Genomic DNA, 15,275 nt, shown 5'->3' with positions numbered 1-15,275 from the left:
CTGAAGAAAGAACGATCTCCTTTCCTCTTCTTACAATCGGCAGGTTTTTCTGAAATGAAGAAAACAAAACTGAATTATTAGAAACATCTCTGACGCCAAATTAGGCTGTGATATAATGACATAACTTACATTTTACTGTTAAAGGGGTGGTCGCATGCGATTTCACTTTTTTAACTTTAGTTAGTGTGTAATGTTGCTGCTTGAGCATAAACAGTATCTGCAAAGTTACAGCGCTGAAAGTTAGATATTGTCTTTTAAAGTTATGGCAGTTTATTGCCTACAAAAACGGCCGGTTTGGACTACAACAAGCTTCTTCCCGGTTTGTTGATATCATAAACCCTTGCTATTAACATAAACACTGCCCCCGTGAACACGCAACAAAGTGGGCGAGGCCACGTCGCAGTCATTACGAAAGAGAGAGAGAGCTGTTGCAGAACTACAAACTACATTTGGCCATCTAACCAATCTAAGACCATTGCGTTTTTCAGAGGGATGGGCTTCATAGAAGCAGGAAGCAAATGAGCCGCTCAAAGGACAGTGGAGACAGCGGTGTGGAATAAAGGTAAAATATAAGAATAAAAATACGGCGTTTAAAAAAAAAAGAAGTATTAAGACATGTTATACTGCGCCCCATAAACACAACCAAGCCTAGAAAAAAACCACGGAACCACCCCTTTGATTCCAGAAAGAAAATTTCAGCAAAAGGAAATTAAATGTGACTGTACTGTGACTGTCAGAATGAAATATGAAATAGCAAAAATCTCCATCTGTACACTTTACACTGCCCAGCTTTATTTCAGTCTCACCTGTTGAGCTCCTGTTCACTGGTGAAGCCTCCATAAGGCCATTTGAAGTCTCCGTTGGCTCGACGGGAACTTGACCTGGCAGCGGAGGGCACATCCACTCTTCGAGGCTGTCGGACCTGGACAAACAACAGTCGCTGGAACTGCCCTGTTCGCTTAGGCTATCCGACCGATCGCCACTCCACCTCCATTCGACGATGTACGTGCCTCGGCTGCTGAGGCTCAACGACTCTCTAGAGAACCGCCTCACTATATTGACAGAGAGGGACAAAGATGATATGGACATGATGCTTGGTGAAGATATTTCTTATCATATTAATAATCAATGTCAGTGGTCACATCAAATTGTTACTGTATTTATTTATTTTTCAACTTTCTATTTTCAATGACACATTATTTGATAACTGAGCAATAACTTCTTCAATAAAAGCCTATTCTGACCTCTGCGAAAGAGTTTAGATGGAGTGGATGGACGTCCATCGTCCTGGCTCTCCCGGCTGCCGCTCTGCCACTCCCTCTTCCTGTCCGTCTGACCTGTGGACACAGAAACACAAAACTCAGAAGACAGAAGTGCTAAATGTGTAGGAAGCTCCTGGATCTGTGTCTGGGTCGGTCATCAGAACAGAACAGGGTCTCCAAACCTCCTGACCAGCCGTCTGAGAGAAAGTGGCTCTCCTGGATTTGGAGCGGCCTGAGGCTGGAATATTTCAGTAACATAACATCCCATAAACAAATGAAACACCTAAAGCACTCACCTCCTGTTTCACCCATCATATTCGCCATCGACATCCTCCTCCAATCTGGAATAAAAACAATACAAAACACAAAACACAAAACACAACACACAACACAACACAATAGTACAATACAATAAACTCTCCTCAAAAATACTCCTCCCAGAAAAATAAAAAATAAAAAGAAATAAAATTTGAAACTCCTAAAATAAGAAAAGAACAATAAGATAGCACAATAGAAATAATAAGAACTAAAACTCAAAAATATAACTGTGTAAAGGATATCTCCTGCGTTGTTCTTCCAGAATAAAACTCTTGTCTCAGGAATCGTCCGAACAGCTTCAAAATCTCAGTCAGCACAGAAAATATTCTGCAAATGTTTTTGAATTCGCCTCGTCTCTCTCAACAACAGATCGCGATCAGTGCGCCTGCATATGAGTCAGAATCAATTCATAACAATGTTCATAACATGCATCGCCATAGCAACTCAAATTCAAATCATTCATATGAGCAGAGCACGTGACCGCGCATCGATCTGAACACATTTATTGAATAGTTATGAACTTAATTTGGACGTTTTCTAATTCTTGAATGAATCAGCCGGTTCACTGAATCGACTCAATGACTCACTCATTAAGACGGTCACCTGCTGCCACCTACTGGTGGTTTAGTCTCATCTTTCCAACATTTCTTATTTGTATCTTAAAAAATATTTAAAATAATCTAATAACATTATTTAATGCAGTTGTAATTTTTCAGTGTAAATTGTTTAATTTGATTGGTAACAGCCTATAGTGTATTATTCTAATTTAATTTATAGATTAAATTTAAGAATATAAAAGGAAAACTGAAGCATAGCCTATATTTAATAAGATTATCGAAAAATTATAAAAAGGTAAACATATCACAAATATACATATTTAAATATGTCAAAGCTGATTGAACACTGGTGAGAATATTGCTTCAGAGGTCCCCGTTTTACAGCTCGTTCAAAACAACATATACATAACAACAACGCATTTACATTGCAAAAAAGTGTTGTGATTCTTTCACCAGCAGATGGCGCTGTGAGCTGCGCTGACTCTACTTGGTCGCGCGCACGCAGCTTCATGATGAACGTCACCGAGAGCAGAGCGCCATTATCGTCAAATATCAAAAGAAACATCGTTATCACTTTCAAGGTAGTAACATACTAACTATTCATGTTAAATTAAAGTAATACTGTTTGCATGTGCTCTATAACAGATCCTCAACGGGGTGCGGGATTGTTTTGTCCCCAAAAGTTCCAGTCACAAAGCAGTGATTACCACACATCTTAACTAGCCTATATATATGTGTGTGTGTGTGTGTGTGTGTGTGTGTGTGTGTGTGTGTATATATATATATATATATATATATATATATATATATATATATATATATATATATATATATATATATATATATATATATATATATATATATATATATATATATAAACTAAACAATTACACCTTACCCTAGCTCACAACAAATACATGTGCAGAATACACACATACTTAAATACATGCTTAAAATGAGCCTAAAATGCAAAATAACAAGACCAATTAAAGTTAGTAACAGTTATTTCAAGCACAAACGTAACAAAACATTTGAAGTAAAAGAAAAAAAGTAATTTATACAGTATAAACTCGTGAAAATGAAGGTATTAAATACAATTATATTTGTTAAATAGTTTTTTTTCCATATTTATGTTGTTTTATTTGTGTAATGTGTTTTTGTTAAATCATGTTCTAATATTGTTTTGAACGGCTTGTGATTTACAGTGGTGGTTTTTACTATGAACTGTTTTCATTGTTTGATTGTTTTTTTGTTTTGTTTTTGCAGGTGCAGTGAATTGTATTAAAACCAGACCAAAAATCGTAATAATAATAAAACTAAATCATAATAATTATTAATGTTAATAATAATATAGGGAGCCCAGCCCACAACGACAACAAAAAACATTCAAAAATATATTGTCCCTGTTTTTAATTAATAGAAAGGCCTAATAACAAATGAGATTTCTGAAATGAGAATGTCCAAGTTTCCATTTCAGAAATCTGGTCACCTTACTCTGCATGCATCAAAATGTGTTGCTAAATACTTTTATTTTTATTTTTATTTTTTTTTACTATATTTTTCTATATTATTGCATATGAATAAAAACAAAAATTAAATAATGTTTCTTTGTATTAGTTTAATGGTGAATTTTTTTTAGTTCTTATTATTTAAACTTTTTTTATGGTATTAAAATGTATTATGAAGCCCATAATACATAATTTTATATTTTATAATACTTAATACTTAATTTTATTCAGAAGCCCAAACTGGGCAAAAATGTGTAATTTTTTGCACCTGCTGATATTTATATTGTCAAAACATTAGATGAAATTCTGATAGCTTGTAATGTCAGTCAGTGAGATCTTTATAATAGTCTTAAAATGCATATACATATCTGTTGTCACTCTATATTCCCCAATAATGTCTTAGTAAGATTATATTGAAATGCTTTCACAATCTATGCTCTTTAGTTTTTGATGACTGAGAGATGAACAAATAAACTCAAAAGCCTGATGGATCATATTTGATACTCACATTTTAACATGGGTTTCCTAAAACATTATGTATGGATAATCAAACTATTAATCAGACAACAGTAGATTGTGTGCAGATGTTTTTTCAGCAAAGTTTTAATTATGTTTATCATGATCAAAGAGGCCTTAGAAATGTACATATCAAATATTATACAATAGGCTTTATAGGGTTAATAATATTAATATCTCTCACTCAGGGCTGCCAAACCCCTGCTCTTATCGATACAATTAAACTCGCTTTCTGTCGTTTATCAGTTGATGCTCAGGGTCTGGGGGAGTAAGGAGGAAGCATCCCAACTGGAGAAGTGCGAGGCGGCTGCTCTCATTGTGGAGGGAACAGCTCATCAGCTAATGTCGTCGGATGGAGAAGTTGATTGATCCATACCTAGGAAACTTCAGTGAGGTCTTGTGTTAGCAGATTGTTTGCCAAGAATATAAGCTACCGTGCATTGGGGTGTTTTCTGCCATTTCAGGTTGAGTTTATTGAGATCCATGCCCTCCAGTCAGACCAGGAGGAGATAGACAGCCGGTTGTGCTCCGCCTGCATCATGCCGTCAAGCTGGGATTCAAGTCGGCAGTAGTGAGGACCCTGGACACCGACATCTTCTTCATCCTTCATCCTGCATCACGCTGACACCATCAGCCTCGTCATCTACCTCGACACTGGCATGGGCCGCCACCGTCAGCTGGTCAATGTCCCAGAGCTGGCCACTCCTCTTGGGCAGCCGTACTGCAGCAGCTGCTCGGCTACTGTGTGTTTAGTGGTGAGGACTGTACCAGCACCTTCAAAGGCAAGGGCAAGGTGACACCGCTCAAAAAGCTCCAGAAGAACCCCAAATTTCAAAAGGGTTTCAGGTTGGTGGATGAATTTTAGACAGTTGAATTTGAATGTATTGAATATAATATTTGGAGAGAGCAAACTTAGCAATTATCCCATCAATCTTCCTCCAGTCAGCTGTGCGATGAGTGGAAGGTGAAGTTGGAAGTGCAGGAGCAGCTGGAGGTTTTCACGTGTGTGATGTACAGTCAAGCATGTGAGAAATCAGTCAAGCCGGTCAGGAGCAAGATGCTCAAGAAGATTGTGGGAGAAGACGAGACCCTCAGCATTAAGTCGAGAGTCGATTTTGCTCGCCTGCCCCACTGCCAAGACTCACTCATCCCTCACATCCAGCGGGCAAGCGGGCAGCTGAGCCGATCTTCCGGAGGCCTAAACCCTATGACGAGGGTCAGGGGTGGGAGAAGACGGACGGAGGGATTTTGGAGCCTGTCTGGTCTTGTGGACCAATTCTGGCCCCATCTCTCATCGACCGGTTTGCTGATGATGATGGAGAGGGGGAAGAGGATGAGGTGGAGATTGATAATAAACAACCATGATGATCATTGATCCATTTAATAGTGATCAATTTAATAACCTTGCAATTGTTATAACAGAATAAATTAGATTTATACGGCTAAATTTTCAACACAAATAGCAAAAGTTACATCATAATGAGCCTAAATGTGTTATTTGCCTGTTTTTCACCAATAGAGTGGTTGTACCATGTCAATGACCTTTCCATTTGATTCCTGGTGTCCGAATTATATTAGCAAGTGGGTTCATTTGTCTCTGTATGTTGTGTGGTTTAGGAGTTAAGATGGCCGCCAAACGAACCCCATGGGACATTAGTTGACCTCGGCAACGGCAAAAATTCTTAACAAGAAACCATTAGGGTCTCAAAAAAACAGGTTACAAAAAACTGCCTAGCGGATACACGGGAACCCATTTCTCCTGCTAGACTACTTGATTATCAAAGTTTAACAAAGTGAAACATTTTACTCGAAATCACACGTTTTATGTGTAATTTGACATGTAACGTTACCAAAAATGTCAGATTTAATCTAATTCTTTATGATTTCAGTTAATACAGGTGGAGCTGGCAAAGGTGGAGGGTTTCTAAAATCGCGCTGCAACTACAGCAAATGCTAACAAAGCATTTGAAGGTTGAGCATGACAGCTCATTGGCTACTGATACAGCAGGAACCATTCAGATGTGCTCTAAAGAGAATGATGTGATTGCAAACAGATTGAGTTAAAGGTGCAGTAAGCGATTTTTGAGAAACACTGTTGATATTTGAAATCACCAAAACAAACACGCCCCTACCCAAAAGGATCACACCCCAATCTTGATAGCGCCACCCCCAACTTCACAAACACGCTATGGCGCACAAGCACCTCCCCCCTCATGAGTGGACACGCCGATTGGCTACAGGTGTGTTTTAGTGCTCGGTCCGATCCACTTTCAACAGCGTTTCTCAGAAAATACGCTTACTGCACCTTTAAGGAGCTATCAGCCTGCGCCATCTAGAGTTTCAGGACAGAACTTTTTATTCGTTTTTGGGAAACTATTCCTATGAGCTTCAAGATTGACCTAAATCATTCTCAAGGCCAAAGTATGCAGGATTTACATGTTTACAGTCTGGTACAAATTGTGGTTTTGGTCTATACGGCTAATTTTGCCGTTCATGACAACTGTGAGGGGGGTGAATTTTTTTATAACTCATTCATTTACATTATATAAAGCATTAAAGTTCTGCATAATTAAGGGCGTGGCCACTTCGAGTGACAGGTGGATTGCCCCTGCTGTTTGTCTGCTGTCCGTTAGCTCCACCCACTCCACCTGTTAGCTCATCTTTAGCCCCTTTTCAGTTATCCGGGAGTGACATGCTGTCAAGATGGCAGCGGCCGCACTTTAGGCTTCAGAAACCTATGGGTGATGTCACGGACACTACGTTCATATTTATTTACAGTCTATGTGTGGCAACCGTGCCCTGGGTGCGTCGATTCACTAGGCAGTCGAAGAAAAACACATTGCCCTGGCTAAATGAAGAGTGTAGGATACTTATGAAGGAAAGAGATCAATTATTGAAACAATCTTTAAAATCAGGTCTTTCAACAGACCGACAAAAATGTACCTCATTAAGTAATAAAGTAAAAAAAGATAAACTAAAGCCAACTTCTTCATCAATACTATTGAAGAGGCAAGAGGAAATGGGAGGAAGATATGGCAAACCATCAACAAGCTGATTGGCAGAAAAAGTTGAAAATTAACACTGAATTAGTTACAGATCCAACCATCATATCTACAGAACTCTTTCTTTCTAGACTCTGTTTATGAAACAACTCAACTTTTTAATTCACCTAGCTATTCTATTTGCTCCATTAATTATGCACAGCCGATTTCTATTTACAACAAATAACTGAAACAGAAGTAGCATCAGTGGCTTAAAAAATTCTAAGGCCATGGATATCTATGGCCTTGATACTAATTTTCTAAAAAGGCACAAAGAGACCCATTCATACAGCCCATGACATATTTCATTAATCAGTCCTTAAAGGGGTGTTGAACTGAGAAATCAACTTTCCCTTAAGCTTTTGATATATAAAAGGTCATGGTAATATAAGAATAACCTGTAAGTTTCAGAGCTGAAAACTTCCAGTGTGTGTGTGTCCGTGTCCGCGAGAGTGTGTGTGATTTAATCATTGTGTTTGTTTGATATTTTGCGAGTCCTCATTTCCCCAGAAGATACCCATATGGACTGACTGAAGCTCATTAAATATGCAAATCTTATCCAATCCTAGCCGTGGGCGTTTACTTCCAAGTGTTCAGTGCGGCACGCCCATCAAATCCGAGTGTTTTTCAGAGAGCCTCAAAACCAAGGCAGAAAATAGCCTATTACTTATTCATTATGATGTTTTTGAATGTAAAAACCACACAAACGTCATAAGTTGACCTCAGATAACAGTATAAAAAAATAAAAAAGCCAGTTCATGACCCCTTTAAGACAATCCATTGTGCCATCAGCTTGAAAGATGGCCCTGGTATAGTCGAAAAATGGGTGGCTAAACTGATTCAACATCTCAATACAAGCAATAATTTATTCCACCCTATGGGATTTGGGTTCAGGGTTCAACTGTGTGTTTCTGGGAAAGGTTAAAGGCTATCTAGATAAGAGTTCTTATGTTGGTGCTGTCTTTATAGATCTAAATCGAGCTTTCGATACTGTTAATTACAAAGTTCTTTTATCTAAATTAACATATTTCAATTTCTCTGAACAAGCTCTTAACTGGATAAAATCATTAGCCTGGCGTGGCCATACTCAATTCTAGTCAGAATATGAGTCTGGTACCGCTCCATTGAGCTTTGATTATGGGGCGTGTTTCAACCGAGCCAGGAAAGACCTCAATTGGATAGACCCACAACCAATCAGAGCAACGGAGCGACGCGTAACGTTAGTTGTCAAATGTCAACAGAACTCAACTGCACTGTGTTGCCAAGTCCGTGTTTTTCTCCATGTCCGCGGGTTGAAGCGACCCCAATTATGTGATTATATAAACCCAGGAATGCGAATTTTAGCAGGCAACCTTGCCAAAATAACATATTTTGCCAACCAAACGCCATTTTTTTCCGGAGAACACCCCGGAAAGTTATTGTTTTGGGCTATAGTTTTGAGTAGCAATTGTGCGCGACATTGCAAAAACACTTGGAAACCCTGTCTGCACGCACGCTGGATTAAGTAACGTTACAAGAAAAATATGAGTGTAAAAAATAATAAAATAATTTAAGGATACACAGAGTACTTACCAACACGATCATCGTTTCTGAGAGAAATAGTGAAGGTGAATGCATATACGAACAAGTTCTCCGTTTAGGATAAGAGCAAATTCAACCCAAGAGCCTTCGATGATGTGGATGATTACGTTACTGTTGATCATCTGTCCATCATCGTCTCAAGCCCGCCCTGACAATTTCATTGGTCCAAACTGTTTCTGTTCGGGCATAATTACTCCTCTATGGAGCGAGTCCAGACCGAATTGCCCGAGCAAAAAAAATTGTGGGCGGGGCTAAATTCGGCTGGCATCCAGGCTATAAAATCATACCTATCCAGTAGAAAGCAACGTGTTTGTGTTAATGATTCAAAGTCCCCATTCTGTGAATGTCCAGTAGGGGTCCCCCAAGGCTCCACACTTGGTCCAATCGTGTTTACACTGTATATAAATGATCTGCCAGAGGCATGTCAAAATCTTGATGTTCAGATGTATGCAGATATGCTGTAATCTTTACACATGCTAAAAACTACCAAGAGATAGCATCCACACTTACATCTGCAATGGCTCACTAAGTCATGTCTCTAGTACCTAAACATAAACAAATGTTCTGTATGGCGTTTACTAAACAAAATATGAAGGTGTCACATTCTAATGCCCCTCCGCTTCATGGCTTCTTCCAAAGCGGTGGTAGTACACGCAGGGGTGGAAAAGGGGTTTCGAGGGAGGACGGAGTTCCAGCTAAAAAAAAAAAAAAAAAGGTTAAATTTTATTTTATTTTTAATTAAAAGGATTTGTATATTTTAGCAACTCAATATTCTACAATATAATAGCCACATATACACGTAATGTAATGAATAATAATAAAGAAGTAGCAGAATATTTTGTGATAAAGGCTGCACAATGTCAACTTTTCTGATTGGCCAATACCGGCAGACTGCAGCCAATGGAAATGCTTCTCCATTGTTACGTGCTTGAGGTAAATTATCTGGAATGATGAACTGTGATTTTTGACCCAAAACCCGTTACTTTAACTGTTCTAAATTAGGATATATCTGGATCAATGTGCACTGACCGCCACAGTGTTCTTGTCAGAGAACTCAGAGTCATGGATAGATGATAGCCTTTTAATGATTGCTTTGTATCAACACAGATGGACATGTGGAAGGTTGATCTAGAACAGTTAAAGAGAAATAATAATTAACATATAAATCACTTAAGTGATATAAATAAACTCAACATAAAGTGTCTTCATCCTCATTCAAGTGATAGCGATCGCTATATTAAACTTCAAAGGATTGACGTCAATGATTCAGCGCCCCAGATAGCAATGAGTCGGCGGACCACCGGCGGTGATCCGGCGGCTGTAGAAGCGTCAGAATTGCGTAATCGCAAACACGTTTGACGGCAAGCGGCAGCTGGCTTCCTACCGCCTTCGTACCGCCGCCGGCCCGCAGGCAAACCGCCGTTCCGCCGCCTTTATACCAAAAGGCGGCCCGTCGGAGGCAAACGCTATTTTCGAGCGATCTGCCTCCGCTTATTGTGTAATAAATAATATATATTTATTTATTATTCATATATTTGTAACATGCAGTTTATGATGGATAATAATTGAACAAACCAGATAAATTCCCATTTGGCATTTTTATTCCACATTTCAAAGTACATTAACTGTCAATGATACAAGATAATATAAATGAAATATAACAGACAATAAATAAGCTTAAATAGGCCTATAAATAACAAAAAACATTTTTACTAAAGAACCTGCATGTTTCCAATTAAATTTTGGTTTAAAAAAAAAAAAAACAGCCTTACAAGCAAATTATAACACTTACAATATTTGTTAATAACAAATAGGTCAGCTCTGGGATGAAAAGAATTACCATTAAATATTATATCAAATAATGAGGATATTTGGTACCAAAGAATGTGCAGGATACCAAATAAATCGAGGTATAACATCACATTTAACAAGCCATTTCTAACAATAGGATAAATGGTAATAATTTAGAGTAAAGCTCTGGAGAAGAATAGAACAGTAGTAGAACAGAACATTATAACAAGCCTGACTATGGGTTCTCCGGTTTTCCCCGACCTCCAGAATGAGGCAGCGCAAATTGGCTTATCTTCAGTGATTTCTTGTGCGCCTATATAAAGGACAAACAACCTCGCCATCCCATATCTATCCAAGGAGCTGCCTTCAAGGCAGGGTCACAGGGAATAAAAATTTCCACAGTAATTTCCACAGTGAACAGTGTGGATTGGGTGAGTGTAGCCTGAAACTTCTGGCTTCTTTAGGGGTCTTGATGTTACTGACTGCAGGATAAAGAAAGGGTTCCAGGTGTCAGTAGTCAGCCTAGGTGTAAGAGGTCGGCTGTGGGTCCCTCTCAGCTGTGCGGCGTCTTTTTCCGCCTTCACGATCAGATGCTCCTTTCAGGTAACGCATAACGTTAACCTGGACCGCCTCATCAGTGGCATCCTGGGTTGCCGGGTTCTTCCGGATGGCTCCTGTAGAAAATACAGATCTGTCATTCCATGTGAATGTCATAAGGCCACACACATCTACTTAAATATATAACAAATTTATATATTTATATATATTACTTTGAACAATGGTCTTCAGGAACATGTCTCTAAAACATGCTTTATCCCCTACACCCGTCCAGGTTGTATTAATGGAAAGGTGATTAGAGAAGATACTCTGAAGTATTCGCCACACGGTTGTTTTTAGGTCCCTCCCACATTTGATTGCCAAAAACCGAAGCTGAAAATACAAAAAAGTGTTACAAATTACATATCTCTGAAGCTTCTCATACATAAATATAAAAATGTGACAGGCTGTGGATTCAGACTGTAGAATATGCAGTGTACAATCTTAAATTTTACTTTTTAGATTACCCTACAGCATTATAAACAAAATCAGCACACTTACTGGAGCTCTTTATCCTGCCTCAAACTGTTGTCAAGCAACGCCAAATGGGTTGTCTAGGGGGAGTAACAGACCCCCTGGCAGGGATAACTCTCCAAAAGACACATTGGCACTGAAATGTTGCAGCATAGTGTCCATTTTGTTGTCCATGCTACGCACAACATCGCCAAACTCTCCAAGACGTCGCAGCATTAGGGTCTGATCTGCACCTACAGGGGTTCACAGAATAAAAGAATAAAGCAGTCAGTCCTGGTCCCTCAACTACTAAACTATGACATTTACAACTAGGTCTACTACATGTACAGGTGGCCCCAGTGGGAATTAAACCAACAACCACAGGTGTTGTTTGCAAGTTGTACCTGATTGCCCAGTACGAGCAAACGTCGTCAACATTGTCCCAACTTGCTTCACCTGCTCATGAAGTGAGCCGCTGTCATCCGAAGCTACAAAATGAAAGGCATTTGGTAATTTTGGACCTACATCACAGTCAAAAAAGTAAAATTTAAGAAAGAGTGCATGTTCTCACCTGCTTGTGCATTGCTTTCCCTCAGGGCTTGGTTCTCATTCTGGAAATCTACATAAAAAATATTTTAATTATATATATATATATATATATATATATATATATATATATATATATATATATATATATAAAACAACAACTACAGGCACAATTTTCCATACTGTTAAAGTTTCCAACATCTGCAATTTCCTGTTTGTCCATCTCAACTCCTTTCAATATTCTTCTCCTTATAGCCCAGTAACTAAACATTGTGACTAACAATTTATTTACCTTGAAAGCCAAAACGATTGTCCAATAGTAGGTCACTTGGATGAAGATAACCGATTGTGCTCTGGTCAAGGTATCTGCAAGAAAATGTGAACAAAACCGCATTGTTAACGTTATATACAGAATATACAGTAGCTATGCTGTGGGGGGAAAAACTGGTCAGCCAAATGTGGAACAGTAAAATGTATTCATTCAGTGTAGTGATTCAAGTAAACTACATTGTCCTCAAACATAAAAAGTACAGCAGTTCAGAGAAATAACTCATAAATGACCTTAAATGCTAGAAGAACAGTAGCAACACAGCACATGTTAGCTAACACTTGCTAAAACTGACCTAGCAGCATGCTTGTTCGGACTAACAAAATAATTTAAATACCTATATACATCATTCTGTTTTGTTAGAAAACACCAAAAGTTAAACTTAAGTCTTTCTAGATGTAAAGCTTTGGCTAACTTACCTACAGTAGCTAGATACATTTTAACATGTAGAACATGGGTCCGTGTACTTGGTGGCCAACGGATTTTCGTTTTAAAAGGAAAAAAACAAAAACGAAAAACGGCTTGTTTCCCAATTTCCATTAGTAAATAGGAAAACAAAAAATGGAAAACAATCCATTTTTCTTTTTTTCTTTTGATATTAAAAGACGGAAAACGGAAAACAATCTCATTATCCGATTGTGTTTATAGATGGAAATCAGAAATCAAAATATGACCAGTTTGAGAGAATGGCTCCTTTATTCGTTTTTTCGTTTAAAAAAACCCGAAAAAACGAGATTTCGGCTTGATTTTTCGTTTTTCGTTTCACGGGTAAAAAACGGATAAATGACTTCAAAATTCGTTTTCCACATGTGGGTGGTCATGAGACGCCCTTTTCCGCTGATTGGTCAAGCAAACCTGAGCATGTGACGTCATCAGCCCTTCCCCAGTTCTGTGTAACAAAATAATAGTCTTCTTAAACTGTACAGGGCATGGGCTTTCTTCTGTGCAACTTAACGCGTTTCACAGAAAAAGTTATATCAGAAATATGAAATATTAATCTGCACCCAGCCTGATTTATTTAGCTGTGTGGAGTAGGCTAAATATGTGTGGTGAAGCTGCGCAAGACAGCGAAGAGCGGGTGTGACCATGCAATGTTCAGACAAGTGTTATACGCAGCAGTCATAACTTTTCTTTACAATACGCTCGGTTTTGGATAAGGGATGGTCATTGCAAATACTGTAGGCCTAATACATATCGGCAGAGGGTGGGTAGCATGATGGTGATTTTAAATTTTACTGTAACTGTAATCATAGCCGCGAGCGAGAGAGAGAGTAGACAGCGAGGAGATGATTGACTGGACGATATAGCGGAGGCAAGCGCAAGATAACTTTTGTTAATAAAAAATATTGATTTGTTTAATGTAAGAGTTTGTCTTTGTTTTATTGTTGTTGTTTTCAATCAAATAGGCCTAATAGTGAACCACAAACTGAACATTCGTTTTAAAGGGGAATTTCCAAAGATTTTTTATATATTAATGTGAGTATTTTGTGTCATCGTTTTTTTAAATAAAAGTTTAATATACGTAGGTTTTTTTTTTTATTGTAGGCCTACAATTTTTTTGTAGTTTTGTAATTTTCACTAAAAATGGTAATGCTGGTAATGCTGGAAATTCATGGTATGCGGGTGTATCATGTAATTTGCTTATTCGTTTTGTTAACGAATAATGTTAATGTTTGTTCAAAGAGTGGAGGAAGATCAAAATAACCACTACAGCTGCTGAACGTCATTGACAAATCTTTTCTTGATAAATGTATGGATAACACAAGTTATGGTGTTGTCACAATTAATCAGTGGGAAAATATCCAACTTTAACGTTGCTAAATGGCATCTATAAAATTATGATTTTCTCTTCTATTTAAATGCACATTTCTTTTAGAAATTGATAGATTTATATACTTGGAAGTCATGCAAACCAAAAATAAGTAGATCCATATAACCTTAACCTAAAATGGCTAACTCATCATCACTATCATCACATGGAAGAGCTAACACTATATTGCTTTTTCTGTAAATGTATTAACATATACATTTTTAGAAAATAAGACATTTATTTATACATAAATACAATTTAACTACAATAAACACTTAAAATAAATACTGAAATCATAGTATTTATGCTACTATCATAGGCTACTACTAAAATATTTAATTGGTAGAATGCATTCCATAGAGGGTTAAGAATAGGGATGTGCCAGTGAGGAAATTTCAAATGATTAATTAACTTGTTAACATTAATCCTGCATTTATCAAGAAAATATACACTGATCAGGCATAACATTATGAAATAATATTAACCTCCCTAATATTGTGTTGGTCCCCCTTTTGCTGCCAAAACAGCCCTGACCCGTCGAGGCATGGACTGACCCCTGAAGGTGTGCTGTGGTATCTGGCACCAATGTTAGTTAGCAGCAGATCCTTTAAGTCCTGTAAGTTGCGAGGTGGGGCCTCCATGGATCGGACTTGTTTGTTCAGCACATGCCACAGATGCTCGATTGGATTGAGATCTGGGGAATTTGGAGGCCAAGTCAACGCCTCAAATTCGTTGTTGTGCTCCTCAAACCATTCCTGAGGCATTTGCGCTTTGTGGCTGCACATTATCTGCTGAAAGTCAACAAGCTTGGCCCCCCCTCTGGCCCCCTAAATTTGGAATCATATCGCATCAAACTATTTTCTGAGAAACTGGTTGCAATGTGCAGTTTTTGCTGTGGCGGTATGTGATGAAAAGAGTACTTTATTGTGTCGTGACCAATAACCTAGGCCTACAATAAAAAAAAAAC

At 38.2% G+C, this 15,275-nt stretch overlaps 1 long non-coding RNA gene across 1 annotated transcript; it reads right to left on the bottom strand.

Moving 5' to 3' along the window:
• Window positions 1-10,368: 10,368 nt before the first annotated feature.
• On the bottom strand, window positions 10,369-12,587 carry LOC307122461. Its single transcript, XR_013816047.1, has 6 exons — window positions 12,463-12,587; window positions 12,196-12,243; window positions 12,029-12,112; window positions 11,673-11,878; window positions 11,345-11,504; window positions 10,369-11,248 (listed from the first exon to the last, which is right to left on the bottom strand). It is a non-coding gene; the product is annotated as an uncharacterized lncRNA (long non-coding RNA).
• Window positions 12,588-15,275: the final 2,688 nt, after the last annotated feature.

Source organism: Gobio gobio, assembly GCF_949357685.1.
Source record: "Gobio gobio genome assembly, contig: scaffold_178, whole genome shotgun sequence".
In the NCBI taxonomy this organism is placed as follows: Eukaryota; Metazoa; Chordata; class Actinopteri; order Cypriniformes; family Gobionidae; genus Gobio; species Gobio gobio.
The sequence above is the reverse complement of the archived record's forward strand: the minus strand, read 5'-3'. Positions and strand labels throughout refer to the sequence as shown.